General features: G+C 37.5%; 1 long non-coding RNA gene across 2 annotated transcripts in view; it reads left to right on the top strand.

Annotated features, from left to right (window-relative positions):
• Positions 1-12,693, top strand: part of LOC112484310 — a 36,043-nt gene extending 23,350 nt beyond the window's left edge. For both annotated transcript variants that reach the window (XR_003047981.1, XR_003047980.1), the window contains exon 3: positions 4,250-12,693. This is a non-coding gene — a long non-coding RNA (uncharacterized LOC112484310). The remainder of the gene's footprint in view (positions 1-4,249) is intronic.
• Positions 12,694-15,673: the final 2,980 nt, after the last annotated feature.

Raw genomic sequence — 15,673 nt, 5'->3', positions numbered from 1 at the left:
ATGTATCCCTGAAACCTAGGCCAGAGGTGTTGGAGTCCTTCTAGTAAATGATTTTATCTCCCTCTTTACCAGATAGGTTTGCAAACTCTTTTTTGATGTTCAGTGGAGTGACCCTCAAAGCATTCCCTGTAGCTTAGGTGCAAAAACTCCAGCTGACTTTTGAAGAGGGAACGTGGGGGGATACCCAGTAGCACGATTGAAAAGACAGGTATGGAGTGTAGAGGTTCATTCTGAAATTTGCTTTGCCAAGGAGAAAACCTGTAAGGATAAAAGCAAGGTGAAACTTGGATAGAGGAGGGTAGTGAGTGAACTAGGGACCATGTTAATTCATATCTCTATAGAATATGCGTACAGCTGACATGTAACCTGCTTTAAAATTTTTTGGTTTGTGGTTTTTCATTTGGGAGAAGAATCTTAGGAAAACAACGTAGGCTTAGGGTCACAAGCTTGGCTGCCTACAGGAGACAGGCGTGGAAGAAAAATAAGTGGTGAAGATAGGTGGGTATTTTAGAAAGTGCATACCCAGTGACAAGAGGCAGCCTAGGACACAAGGCTGTAAGAGAGCTGGCCTTAGTAGCCAGATTTTTGTACATTCCAAGAAAAAACGGGAATATGGAATTTTATGCAAATCTTTCTACCTTTTAAATATTAGCCCCAAATTCCTTACCTCTCCCTCCCCGCCCATAAGATCATCGAACAAACAGACAAAAAAAGTTAACTATTTTAGGCCTCTGAACTTTCTGTTTGCTGTAAGGGTCAAAGAGTGGAAAGAAAAATGCATAACCTGGGAGTTAGGCAGCTCAGCTAAATACACTGCCAATTGTAGTGCCAGGCACAGTACCTGGCTTGGAGCACATGCTTAACACATTTTTATTGAATAAATAAACCAGCTCGAGTAAAACCTTTCTTGGTTTTCAGTCTTTTCATGTATAGAATGGAGAGATAGGTGTTAGTCTTTCCTCAGCTCTAACTTACCAGATAGAATCAAGTCAAAACTTGTGTTGTCCTCCTTGTAGGGCCCACCTCTCTGGACCTCTCTTTTCCTTTTCATGCCTCTGTAAGCACACAAGGTGCCAGTCTCACATTAAAGCATCATGGTTTGCCTAGAATTTAAGAAGGCTTAAGAAATGAACAAGACTGACTCCATTTAGCCTATTTTTTTTCTTTTCCTTATCATGGTAGGTAGGTTTTTGCTTAATTTTAACAGACTTATATAACGAGTGTCCCAGATTATGCCTTAAATTTCAAAAAGGCTCTCAGAGTCTTAAAAGGACGTACAGATGTTATTCCTTGAAAATAAGTCATTTTCTCTATAAAAGTTGATATAATAATACCCATGTAACAGTATGGGCTTTTCTTTGTTTAAAGCTAATGAGAAGATTTTTCAGAACCCTTGGGCAGTTCTCAGGATCTCCTTTTATAACAAATTCTAGTGATATCTGCCCTTCTATTGTTTTTTAATACAAAAGTTTTAATTGTCTTGAGCAAGATCATTTTTTGTTGCAGTTATCAGAAATTAATTCAAAAAGACTTAAGCTCAGAAGAAGGAAGCCATTTTCTCTACAGGTCCAGGGAATTCTTGATACCCTAGGGAAGAGAGTGCTTTGGGCTTCTGGGGGACTATACTTGGGTCAGGAAAGACCTAGAAACCCTGGGCAGAAACTGTTTCCCTTTCTTTCCTCTGGGGCTAGGTGGCCTCTTGGGTCCAATTCACTCTCAGCAGCATTTATTCTTTTCTCTCTTTGCTGACTGGCTTTTTCCTATAGACTGAGAGTACCACAGGAGTAGCTTGCAGCCTAGACCAGAGTAGACCCTTTTCATTCAGATTTTTATTTCCAAGGAGAACCAATTGAATCTCAGTTTGGGTCATGTGTTCAGCTTTGGGAGGAGTTTGGTGTCGCATAGTACAAATAGGACTTGACATGGGCTCGAGAATTACATAGCGCTGAGGAAAAAAGGGTCACCATGGTCTAGGCAGCAACTCTAAAAGAAAGACTTCTTGTACAATCTTGTCCCTCTCCTCCCCAAGAAAAAAGAGAGCAAGTAAATTAAATATATTCTGTTCAGGACTTTGGAGAACACTCAAGTTATGTCTTTTCTTTCTTCTTGTCTCCTTCTCTCCCATTGCTGACTGTCATTTTTAAAAAATCTTTTAAAAAAATTATCCTTGTTGAATGCTTGTTATAGTAGGTGGTGAATGAATAAAAGCTATCAAGTTTTATGTTTCTATTCTTAGAAAATGTTCCCCAATCTACCTTTTAAACTATTTCTCTTTGCAAAACAAAATTAAGCAACTTAATTTCCAGTTTGGTGTACTGAAATGGAATTAAGTAGCATCAAAGGCCTCCAGTCTAGTTCCAATTTCAAACTATTTATTTTCCTGGCAATCTTGAGCAAATTATGACCTCAGTCTGTTTCCTCACTAGTAGAATGGAGGTCATAATAACAGCTCTTTTAAGCAGTGTCATTGTGAAAATGAAATGAGAGAATATATACAAACACATGGTAGGTTTTTTTGTCCTTATGAAAGCTTTGTAACTGTTCTAAGAAGTTACTATTTTTAAATGCTTATTTTTAGTAACTGCACTACCATTTTCTTCTAAGAATAGGATTTCCCTTAACGCATTTTTAAGGTATGTGGGCTGGAAAATGGTGAATACTTTTAATGACAAATACTACCTTGGGTACAATTTCATAGCATCCAAAATCTAACAACTTCCTTAGATACTTTGGAGATATAGCTGGAGCATCCTGATGGAAAATTGAAAAACAGCTTGACCTAGTGAAATAAGATCAAGCAGAGTTTAATCTGATGCCGGTTTTGTTCCACCTCCACTTCACGTGTATACTGAAGGAATCACCGTCAGCAAGGTGAATGGTTATCTCTAACATAACATCTTTATTGGCCATCTCTATCCTGGTAATTTGTAGCTTCCTTTGAGTGATTTTGCAAAGCTGTTAAATATTAAGGTTGCAAAGAAATTAGTTTTGGCTCAGGACAGACATGTTAAGCAAGATAGTGACTTTTATTGGAAATAAGACAGAAAAGGAACACTAAAAGGGAAATCAGAAAAAATTTAAAAGATAAGAATTAGAAATCTAGGGAAGAGAAACATCTGGCTTATAAAGATTGTAGGAATGATTACTGAATGATTATGTTATTGAATAACATTTTGTGGATGAATAAAACAAGCTATCTAGAAAAGGGAGAGAGGAAGGATATGATCTAGGAATAACTTAAAGGCCAATAAAGATAACTACGAATAAATGTGCAAAATATGGCATAGAATTTCAGCTACTGACTTTCTGAGATGCTTTATTAGTATCTCAAACCATGGAAAAATTTGGCTTACCATCTTCAAGTACATGAAAATAAATAAAAATTGATCAAAGCAATATTCCTGTCACCTGACCTTGGTGTATAGCCAGTGAAGATTATAGGAAGAGAAGTGTATTACTAGTGAATTTTTCATATGAAATCAGCTGCCTTGTGCTTTATACTTTAACAACATCTGCTCCAAAGCTGTGTCATTGCCCATATTTGCTGTTCTTTCTCTACTGCTACAGGTCACACTTGAAAACCAGTTAAATTTCTAACTCTGGTTTGTTAATCTCCAGTCCCTTGACTCCTTAACTCAAGTAGCCACATTCTACTTGAAAAATATATGTACACGTGTGCACAGAAATATGTAGATAATGGAACACAATTGCCTTGTGCTTTTTAGGAAGATAGTTTAATTGATTTTTTGTTTCCTGTTTATAGTATTATGAATTGCTTTTATAAACTGCTGGATGATAAAGGACAGGGTGAACTCTCCAAATAAAAATCTTATTCAGTGTGTATTTATGTGTTTTTAAATCTGTGGTGCTAATAGGTTTCATAGGAACTGGCTTTCTGAATAGCCATTTAAAAAATTAAGTGAAAACTCATTAGTGGCATTATACACAATGACTTTAAGCCCCAGGAGCCTGACTCTGTATAAATATTGAATAGTCATTTGTTCTTAGTTTATTGTAAATATAGCCGATTAAGTTCATTGTAAAACAACAACAACAACAACAAAAACATAAAAACAAACAAAAAACAACTGAATTGCATTTATTGTAAAGTTGGTAATGCCTCAGATTTTAACAGTTTGACATTTCAAAGTACATATAATTTTGAAACATTTGTTAACTAATGCGAGTATAGATTTCCTATTAGCTTTACCCATTGTTTCATCCCTTTGCCCCTTTTCTCTCTTTGTAGATCTGAACAGAATTAAAAAGAAAGAGCTTCCACAGTCACAGCAGATGAAGATCCTCTGGTAAATCGATCAGGATTTTTGGCCTGCCCTCCAAAGTAAAGGTAACTGGCTGTTCCAACAGTTGAATAAATATGATGCTTCCGATTATAATAGAGTAAGTTATACCAAAGGGTGATAGTTTTTAAATTTAAGATATCTGAGTAAGGTTCCAGATTTTAAGCATAACCCTGAATGTGATCTTACTAATATGAAATGACAGTGAATTTAAGAGTTCAGTATTATTAGGTTTTATAAAAACAAAAACTGCTAAATATCCCTCGTGCAATTCATTACAATTACAGGAAGACTTTGGAGATAGGACCCCTTCTCTCTCCCCAAAAAATTTGTATTAATTTTTTCTGAGGAAGTTGTCCAAAGATATGTCCTTGTGTTTCTCTCTAGCTCCACTTTCCTCGGCTCCTGTTTTCTTCTCTCCACAAGCAATGTAAACCGGGCTACTCAGGGCTGGGAAGATCCTAAGCAAATTGTAAAACAGGCAAGAATTCTGCAGGCACACTTTCTGTGCCCAGTGCCTTTGCTCAGCCACCAGATGGCTCTGTGCTCATGAGCAGTCCCAGATCATTATAAAACTAGCAGCCACCATTAATGGAGTTCCTCACTACATGTTTGCCATTGTGCGTTTACTATTTGGGGAAGAGGGATGGTAAGTTTCATATAATGTGAGAAAGAGGAAAAAGTCCTGAAGGAATTTTTATTAAAAAGATTCATCCTGCCATCTACTCCTAAAAGCAATGAGGGGGCTTATAAGTTAACACGCGGTTTAAGGTGAGTCATTGAAGGATAAAACTGAACAGAATCCAAACAAGAAAGACCAAAGGAGTTTCAGCCTCTGAAATTGATCAGTTTATGTATTTAGGCAACAAATGTAATGCCTCATTCAGGTTTTAGGCAACTGTAGCAAAGATGGAAGCATTTTGGAAAGATAATATTTTGGCCCTTACCAAAAAGAAACAGGAGCTCCAGAAAGGATATGGCAGTTCTTTTTAGGTGTTTAGAAGAACACAGAACTGGGAAGCTCTAAAGTCTTCACCCTCAAAATAGGCCCTTAAAATTTTGGCCTAAAGCGGATAGGGCAGCAATGTAGAGGTATCCTTCAGTGATCATCAAAGTCATCATGAAGGATGGCATTCATTGTGGAATGTCTTCTCTGTGCCAGAGAAGAGAAAAGCAGGGCTTTTCTAGATGGTGGTCAGCAATTGCCAGTGGTGAGAATTGAGGGGGAAGGTATGGAAGAAACATTAACAGAAATGCCAAAAGAGCAATTCAGTCTAAAACTGTTTATTGAGTTTCTACTCTGTGCAAAGAGATTGTCCTTGAGGAGGAAAAGAGAAGAGTAATAGGTGATTTCCACAGACTACAATTAAGACATCCTCTGATGAAAAGGTTAGTGTGATACCAGGAAGTCAATGACAAGGAGCAGGGGAAAAAGAAGTGTCACAAACTCAAGTCTGCAGGGACCAGACAGGTAGAGGAATGAAATGGGCCTGGTAGAACTGAGAGGAACTGTCAAATTCATCTAAAGGGCAGCCCCTCTTCAGCCCCAGCTGATTGTAAACCCAGTATCCATTCAATAAATATTTATTGTGTGCCTACCAACATACTGTGCTCTTCTGGGCATTGGGCATTAAATCAAAGGGACAAAAGTCCCTGCCATTGTGGCACTTACCTTTGAATGGAAAGAGACAGATAATAGACAGCAAATACCATAAGTAAATAGATTATTTGTTATACTAGATGATGATAAATGGTTAGAAGTAGAAGGTCGGGATAAGGAAAATTGGGAGTGCTGATGAGGGCTTACAATTTTAAATAAGGGTGGTCAGGGTAGGATTTTTTGAGGTGAGATCTGAGCATTGAGGGTGAAGGAGTGAACCATTGAGCTATCTGGGGATCCACTGAACATCCACTACAGAATTCTAAAGCAGAAGCCTGCCTGAGTTGTCTAAGCAGTAGAAAGAAGGCCAGAGCTAAGTGAGCAGGCAGGAGTGTGATAGGAAAAAGTCACATGGGTACAAGGCCAGCGTATGCTACCTCATAGGCTTTTACTCTGGGAGAAATGAGAGGCCACTGGAATGTTCTGAGTAGAGTAGTGACTTTATCTGACTTCTGTTTTAATGAAACCACTGTGGGCAGTGTATTGAGAAAGGCTGTAGGGGCAAGGTAAAGCAGTGAGACCAGTTAAACTGTGGTTACTGCAATAACCCAGGCAAGAGACCTTCCAGACTTTTAAGGGAACTGGAATCTTGACTTTAATGATTTTTCTTGAGTATTTTAATGTTAGCAACTAATTTAAGAAAAGAAAACAGTTTGAGTCAATTCAAATAGTCTATGGGATTCTGTCGTATGCTGACAATTTGCTCTCGAGTATAGAAGTAGTGAAGAATTTAGAGAAAGATGAGTACTTTGGGCCAGGCTAAGCTGGGGAAGGTAAGAATTGATTTGAAACTCACATGAAAGCTTGACTTTGATTAGCACATGAAACTGAAGGAAGGGAAAGATAATGGCATACAGCTATTTACAATAGCCAAATGTCCATCAACGGATGAATGGATTAAAAAACTGTGGTATATCTTTCTACACAATGGAATATTATTCAGCCATAAAGATGAATAAATTGCAAATACATGCTCCAACATGGATGAGCCTTGAAAACATTATGCTAACTGGAAGAAGCCAGCCATGAAAAGCCACATATTATATGGTTTCAGTTATGAGAAATATCCAAAATAAGCAAATCTATTGAGACAGAAAACAGATGTGGCTTCTAGGGGCTGGGGAAGGGATGAGAGAGGGGGGATGCTTAATGGGTACTGGGTTTCCTTTTGGGGTGATGAATATGCTCTTGAACCAAGTAGTGATAATGGTTGTACCACATTGTGAATATACTAAATGTCACTAAGTTATACACTTTAAAATTGTTAAAATGATAAATTTTGAGTGAATTTTATCTCTCTTTTTTTTTAATTACATGTGGAAAAACATTTGAGGGATGTGTTTTATGTCTTTAGCCAGAGTGGAGTTTTTCTAAGTGTGAGTGATAGGTGATAAAGCTATAAAAAGGATATTTGGCCAGATAGTGAAAGGTGTTGCCTGCCAGGCCAAGGAGTTTAGAATTTTTCTGTTGGGAGCAGTAAAATACAGCAGTGTATACATACTCCATAAGGAAGAAGAAAACTGAAGAGGGGTTTGTGCTTTAGGAATCACAGTCCCTGGGTTTCAAAGGAAAGCAAATGGTTCCTAGTTTTATCAGTCGGTGATGTTGCTACTCAGCTGGTAGAATTTTGTGACAATCTCACACAAGTATCAAACAAAATTATTTAGAGTTTCTTCTTTAAAAAAAATTCTTACTATAGTTCCTGGTTATAAAAGTTTATCATTTAAAAAAAATTAGGAAACTGTGTGAGCTGATGAATGTGTCAACTGATCTTATCGTGGTGATCATATTTTTATATATATATAAAATTATCACATCGTGTACTTTAAATTTACATAATGTTATATGTCAATTATATTTCAATAAAGCTAGAAAAGTTTATTATGTAAATATGTATGTTAATAAAAAGCCCCCTTAATTACATTCTTTCATTCTTTCTCCTCCCCGTAAGTTTAAAGTTATCTAGATTGTTTTCTATCCATAGACTTAACATTATCATCATTATTGCTTTTTCACAAAAATAGGCATGTACTATGCATAGTATTTTACGTGTTGCTTTTTAAATTCTTATATCTTGACTGTCTTTCCACTTCTTTCTTTTGGACTTCTACATTTTATGCTATACTTTAATTTGTAAAAAAAGAAAAAAGAAAAGAAAAAGAAAGAAAAGAAAATGCCATTTATCTCGATTATAAAGAGGATGAGATATCATAAGATATAAAAGTAGCTAACATTTAATGAGCACTTATTATGTGCCAAGTGCTTTTCTAAGCATATTAATTCATTGACTCCTCATAACAACCTGATGAGGTTGATACTATTACGTCTCCTTTTACAGAGAAGCTCAGGCAGAGATGAAACATGTCTAGAGTTAGGCAGTTGCAGAGATGGGCTCCAGAACCAGCTTCAGTTCCAACTGATGGTTGTCATGAGAGACCATTTGGTCATTGAGATTTTTCAAGAGAAGTCAATCTGGAATTTTGTGTAAGATTTTCGAAGTTTTAATGTTGGCTTTTTACAAGATCACTTTATTGAAATATAATTCAAATACCATACATTTGCCCATTTAATAGTTCTTAGTATATTCACATTGCTCAACCATCACCTCTATCTGGGTCCAAAACATTTTCATCGCCCCCAAAGGAGACTTTGTTTCCATTAAGCAGTCATTCTCCATCCTCTCCTCTCTCTTGATCCTGAAAACCATTCATCTGCTTTCTGTCTCTGGATTTGTCTATTTTGGATATTTCACCTAAATGAAATAATACAGTATGTGGCCTTTTGTGTTTCTCCTTTTACTTGGCTTAGTTTTAGGTTCTTCCATATTGTAGCATATATTAGTACTTCATTCTTTTTAATGGCTGAATATGTTCCATTGTATAGATATACCACATTTTATTTATCCATTCATCAGTTGATAGACGCTAGGGTTGTTCCCACTTTGTGGCTATTTTGAATAATGCTATTATGAACATTGGTGTACAAGTATCTCTTTGAGTCTCTGCTTTCAATTCTTTTGAGTATACAGCTAGAAGTAGAATTTTTGGATAATATTCTAATTCTGTGTTTAACTCTGAGGGACTGCCAAACTGTTTTCCACTGGGGCTACACTGTTTTACATTCCTGCCAGCAATGTACAAGAATTCTAATTCCTCCACATGTTTACCAGCACTTGTCATTTTCTGTTTTCGTTGATTTGTTTTTATTAATAGCCATCCTAGTGGGTACGTAGTTGTATCTTATTGTGATTTTGATTTGTATTTTTCTAATGATAAATACTGTTGAGAATTTTTTCATTTGCTTGTTGGTCATCTGTATTTTCTTGTTTGAAGAATTATCTATTGACATCTTTTGCTCATTTTGAAAATTGGATTGTCTTTTTTTTTGATGGGGGGGATGGGGTGGTAAGAGTTCTTTATACATTCCAGATCCAAGTCCCTTATCAGATATATGATTTGCATAAATTTTCTCCATCCTCTGGGTTGTCTTTCCACTTTCTTGAAGGTGTTTTTTGAAGCACAAAAGTTTAATCATTTTATGAAGTCCAGTTTATCTATTTGGCTCTTTTTAAAGAAATACCTGGTAAGTTGAATTCCAACCTACCAACCACCCATTTGTGATTGCTACACTGCTGCTACTGCCCCCAGAAATCATTTGGGAAAAAACCCTCTTTTGTGAAAATACCTGTTTTCTGAAGTGGAGATGGGGCAAGAAGCTCTGGAAAGTAGCAGAGGTAGATTTCTCATCAGTAGCAATTTTGTTTCAGTTCACCTTTTCTGCTCCTGAAGTTCCTTCACTTAAAGCACTTTAGTGGGGAGAGGAATGTGGTAGAAAGTGAAGATGATCAAGGTCTCTGGGTCCTGGAGATTTTATGTTGATCAAAAGAGAGATTAAAATAGATGTGATAGTTTAAAATAAAGGATCAGAAACTTTGCTTGCACTACAGATGGTGCCATTTAAAATCAAAATGGCCATGGGAGTATATTCATTGTGTGTTTTAATTTAGAGGTAGAAGGAGAATGCAAGCCTTTGTGGGAGGGTCTGTCCTTTGAGAAGCAGTACAAACCCAGATGGGCTACTGGATCAGGGTGTACATAAATAATGTGGAAAAGTCAGGGGGGTCTCATTTGCTGGATCTATGACTTTCCTTAGAGTTGGAACTTTGCTGAGGAAAGGGGGAAGAAAAATCAGTGTTCCTTTCCTCTTGAACTAGCACTCAAGCATTGTTAGTCCTAGAATTCAGCCCTCAGGCAGTTTGCTGCTCAGCTTGGGGACCTCGCGCCCCACACATCTTACGGTTTGTGGGAAGGTGAGTTCCAAGTTCCAAGTGACACCCTTATGTTGGGACTGCAAACCGTTGATCCCTGGGAGAGTAAGCATATATCGTGGTGCCACCTTGATTTAAGAGCATGTGCTCTTAATCTCATTCATGAAGTCCTATGATTTAGTGGTGGTGATGAGTTCCCATATGCTTAGTGCAAGGAAAGATTTTCTTAAAGAAATGGAATGTGAAGAAGGACTTGATCGAATGATAGAGTTTCAGCCAAGGGAAGGAAAGTATTACAGATGGCGTGACCCGTGTGAACAAAGGCTTGGGAGTTGGGATCTGGAATAGGAAGTTTTAAAGCTATGAGTTGGTCATTTTGGCTGGACTGTAGAGTGCCTGCTAGAGGAGACACTGTAGATGTTGTAGAGCTGGGGCTGGGGCTAACTGTAGAAGGTCTTGAGTGGTAGGAGAAAAGTGTTTATTGAATTCAGTGGTCAGTGGGGAGCCCCTCAAGTGTTAGAGCAAGGACTGACATAACTAAAGCTATGCTTCATTCTGCTAGACTGATTCTGACAGTGTAGCACGGATAGATTAGAATTGGGGCTTACTATGTGACAGCATAGTGCTAATAATAGCTAACACTTATAGGGTGCTTTTGCACTATTAACTTCCTTAATGCTCCTCATAAAGTAGATGCTTCTCTTTTACTTTTATATAGACGAGGAAACAAGCACAGAGGCTCTAGAACCTATGCTTTTAACCGCTGGGCCCATGAGATGGTGATATTTACAGTCACTTCAGTGAAAGCTGTATCAGTACAAAGGTGACATAGGGAATTATTTTTAACTGCATGTTTAATTTTGCATTTTATTGCATCTGAGGCAGTGCACTAGAACTCTATACAGTCAGCCTCTTTTTATAGCTAAATGTTGGTCCAACTTTCCATTCTTTCTCTATAACTTAATCCTTTCTATTTTTTTAAAACTACTTTACCTGAAGGCTTTAAATGAAGATTTTAAATCATATTTGTCAATAGTTTAAAATTATAGGTTAGTATTAAATTCCTAGAAACATTTGGGTATTATTCAGGTTAAAAATTATAATTTATTAACTTTTATGAGTGTATTTTTAAATTTTCTCTTTCAAAAAGTTTGCTGTTACTAGCAAATGTTTCCTTGGGAGAATCTGTATGCAGTTAACACACATATGATTAAGAAAACAAACTAAAAATTCAAAGTTTTGAACTTCCTGGCAAATGGCATAGTTTGTAGAATAAATACATGTACAAGTTGTCTTTTTAAAAGATAATTACCCTTTAAAAGTCTCCACTTTTGCAATTATTTATATTTCTAATTTTGCAAGTGATTTTCAGCAATTCCAGCGACTGAGCTGATAAATTCAATTTCCTCCTTCCACTGTTCTCCCCCTACAGGAATACTGACTGTAAGTTACCATATTTCACTAGAGGGAGCATAGTTTAAGGAGGGGCCTTGTCTGTCATACCGCATATGCAGAAGAGAGCCGTGGCTCCCTTTGGAGAAAGAGAGAGGTGTGGTCAGAGGAGAAAGAGGGGATGTGAACAGAGGCTCAGCCAATTTTAGGAGGACATAAAGAAACCAAAGCCAACACATTCCTAATTCAGTGGATCTGAGTTTTTTGTTACTCAAAGGAAATAACATTTGGGGTTGATAATGGATAATCTGTTACCAACCCTGTAATTTGCACGGATAAACATACTGTAGTTGCTGGTTTTCAAGTTTATTAAAGTGTTGTATTGGGACTAGTGGTTTTTTTCTAAATAAAAAGGCTAGCTGTGTGGCATCTTGCATCTTAGAAATTTTTTGGAAAGTTTCAGCCATTTTACATTAAACCAGATTTAAAGACTGGCGTAATCAATTTTTTTTTTTTTTTTCCACTTAGTGATGCCTTTGGTGTTTGAACAAAGCATTTTACAAGTGAATCTGTTGTGCAAAGAATCATTCTCTTAAAGAGAGACCTTGTTACCCTTGGCACCTGCTGGGAACATCCCTAAATTTGGATGGTGAAGTAAGGCCATATTTTAAATACATCCCTGTAAGGGATGAAATGCTCACAACTTGGCAGCATTTCTCTTCTGACGGCCTAGGTCTTAAGCCACAAACAATCTAATTGGTAGTAACAGCTTTTTCCATAAGAGTATTTTGATAAATTAAATGTTTTCCTCTTCTCCTTACTCTTCTCATGTCCTTGGCGAAATCACTTGTTGTGCTCACCCTGGTGCCTAGCAGAATGTCTGGTATGTGGTAGGCAATCAGGAACTTTGATAAATTGAGCCCTCATTACTCAGACCTTATAAAACATCACTTATCTGTGCAGACAGATCCTGAAGATCCTCGAGCTACAAGACATCATCAGAAGTACACTGACAGAACTGATTGATAGCATACAAGGCACATTGCTATATTAAACTAATTATATTAAATGAATGTAAGTTGTATTTGGTCATTTCCTTTTTATATTTTGAGTGTAGAGGAGGGGTATTTAGGTAAGAAGTCAGCAGGTTCTTTGTACTCTTGTTTTTGAACAGTGCTCTTTTATATAAGGAGCACTTTTTAAATATTGCCCAAATGTGAGTATCAGAACACAGTACTTTCCCAACTAGCAGTTTTGACTTTTGTTGATGACTCACTTGAACTATTGGGAAATCCAGACCAACTAATGGATATCGGAAACTGCTTGATCAAGAAGGGGTTGTGAGTTAGGATGAAGAGAGTGTGGTAAAATGTATTGAGCTGTAGCAGAAGAGATGTCAGGAATTGCTTATCATTTTCTTGGTCCTCACATCTTTTTCAGTTTAGTAATAACTTTTTCAGATAATTGATCTGAATTGCTCAGTTTGATATACGACACTTATTTATAGTGTTTATTTTATGTTAAACTTTGGACTGAGTGCTTTCCATGGATCTTTTCATATAATCCTCAGAAGAAACCTGGCTTTATCTCCATTTTACACATTAAGAAACTATGGTGCAGATAAATTAGGTAACTTGCTCAGGTTACACAGCTTGCAAGTAGAAGAGCCAGTATATGAACACAGACTGGCTTGAGCCCTCCCTCATTTTCCTTATCTGTAAATTTTAAGCAGTACAACTTCTATCTTACACAGTTGTGAATATTAATTGAGATACTTAATAATTGAGAAAGTACCTGTAGCAAGTCTTGGCACCTAATATGTGCTCGATAATTGCTAACTGCTATTAGTAATAATTTCTCTTAATAACTATCATAATGCTAAGAGAATACTTAGTATTTTTCATTTTAAGCCTTGTTGTGTTTTCTTTATTAAACCATTAAAAAGCTATAAAGAATAAAAAAGGTAGCAAGCAGGGTTAAGGACAAAAGTTGAAGCTTAAACATTGTCATAATGCTGCCCATTGACTAGAAGTCATTTTAGTGATTCTTAAACTATTTTCACAGGGGGATCAAGTATTGAAAAGGTATTTTCAAAGTGGGGAATCAAGCAATATCTTGAGGAAGTGGGACTGTACTTCATATTTGACATTCTTTCCCTTATTTTCCTTCTCACCTTGTACTCTCAGGGTGAAAAGGAAAATAAGGGCTGTACTCAATAAATAAGTTTCCTTTTATATTTATATAGCTGGGTGGCACTAAGCTTTTCTTTTTAATGGCAGCTCCAAATGCCATTTAAATTCTAATTTTTATTTATCTTAAATGTAGAATTACAAAATTCAAAGTAATTCATAAACTGTGTACTTAATCTAGGAAAACAGAGAAGGTGGATGTTTTTATGTAATTCTACAGTGTTTCAGTGATTTGGGATGAATGAAAAATTAAAAGTCTGCATTGGGGACATCCAAGATTGAGGTACTATGTCAGGAGTTAGGAACCCTGTTGTTACCCAGGGAATTATATGTTTTACCCATGCATTTTTCTCATCGATGCTCTACTACTCTTTATTATTTTGTTTTTACTACTTCTTAGATAAGGACAGGAAGCATCCATAGTTTCACTTTTTGAAACATGTTTGCATGCAATACAGAAAAAATTTATACACTTATTTCTAAATCTTTTTAAAATAAAAAAAACTCATTTTTTTGGGAAGCTTTTAAATTTTGAACCTGGTGCTGTAGGCATGAATAAATAAAATCAATAAACAAACAAAAAATAAAATAAAAAATAAAATAAAATAAATTTTGAACTTAAAACAAACCTTTTTAACAAGAGCCTTGTATTGAGTTCAGGTTGCAATAACATTCCCATATTAGTTTTTACTTATTTCAACGTTTTTATGTTTCTGCAAATTGGACTTTGTTTCTTTAGCAGAGAAGTTGGCCAACTCTGTCACACCAGATGTCCTAGATTAAAAATAAATAAATAAATAAATAAACTTGCTTCCTCCCCACCTAGATAAAGCACTTGTAAGCAAGCAACCAAGACACACGTGCCACAGGAGTGCTGATATTACTATGTGAAACATGATCATCAAAATCTTTCGTTTCAGATTTTCGCATGCTCTAGTTCATTAAGTAGCCTTTTATTTTGCTATCTTTATCTATCCCTTAAGCAAAATTTTGGGTGCAGTGTGTGTAGGGGGGGGTGCTAAGTTTTGTGGGTTAGTGCTTAATATAGTGAACTCGATCTGACAGACAACAGTATTTTCTAAACCCATTTTTCTTGGAATGCTGTACATTACCCTAAGCCCTGGATTCCCCGCCCTGCCCAAGCTTTGCCATAAAGACTGAGAGACTAATAACTCGAATTAAAAATGAATCAGATTTTTAAATGGCAAGATTTTTTTTTCGGGGTGAATAAATTACTTCCAGGAGCAGTGGAAGGGGAAATAGAAAAATTTGGGATAGCGGCTTTACAACCTGTGAACGGATTCGCCTCGGTCTCTCCTCCACTCCATCTTACACTGATTCATGGTCTCCTCTTTGCTGGACAAGAAGTTCAAGACCCCCAGGCTCACGCTGTGACCTGCCAGTGGTGGGCATCAGGTGAACACCGGACCGGGCCTCGGGCAGACACCTGGGACGGCACCTGGGTCGCATTTCTTTGCCTGCCGGTGGTTTCCTATACGCCAGGCGTCCGCTCGGCGGCAGCTTCCCATTCATGTTTTTGACAGCTGCGCGGCCGTCCGCGAGTGTAGAGCTCAGTGCTCCCTGCACTAGCGCCTGAGCCTCCAACCGCCCCGGTCTGGACCCCAGAAATGGAGGGTCCGACCGCGACTACACTAGTAGTGGTGCCCTGGGGCCGGCAGTCTGGCTCCTCCATAGGTGGCTGCGTTTCCGACTTCGCCCTGGCTCCACTCCGGGGGCTTGACGTGCAAACTTCGCCGGAGCGAGCTAAGAGGGAGGGACCGGCGAGGGGGAGGAGGCAGCGGGAGGCGCCTCAGCTTAAGGGAGCCGGCCGGGCGCCGCCGCTCGGACGGCCGCGCGGACGGAA

The sequence above is a fragment of the Pteropus alecto genome, unplaced genomic scaffold, assembly GCF_000325575.1.
Source record: "Pteropus alecto unplaced genomic scaffold, ASM32557v1 scaffold75, whole genome shotgun sequence".
Lineage (NCBI taxonomy): Eukaryota > Metazoa > Chordata > Mammalia > Chiroptera > Pteropodidae > Pteropus > Pteropus alecto.
This window is presented reverse-complemented; position numbering and strand designations above follow the sequence as displayed.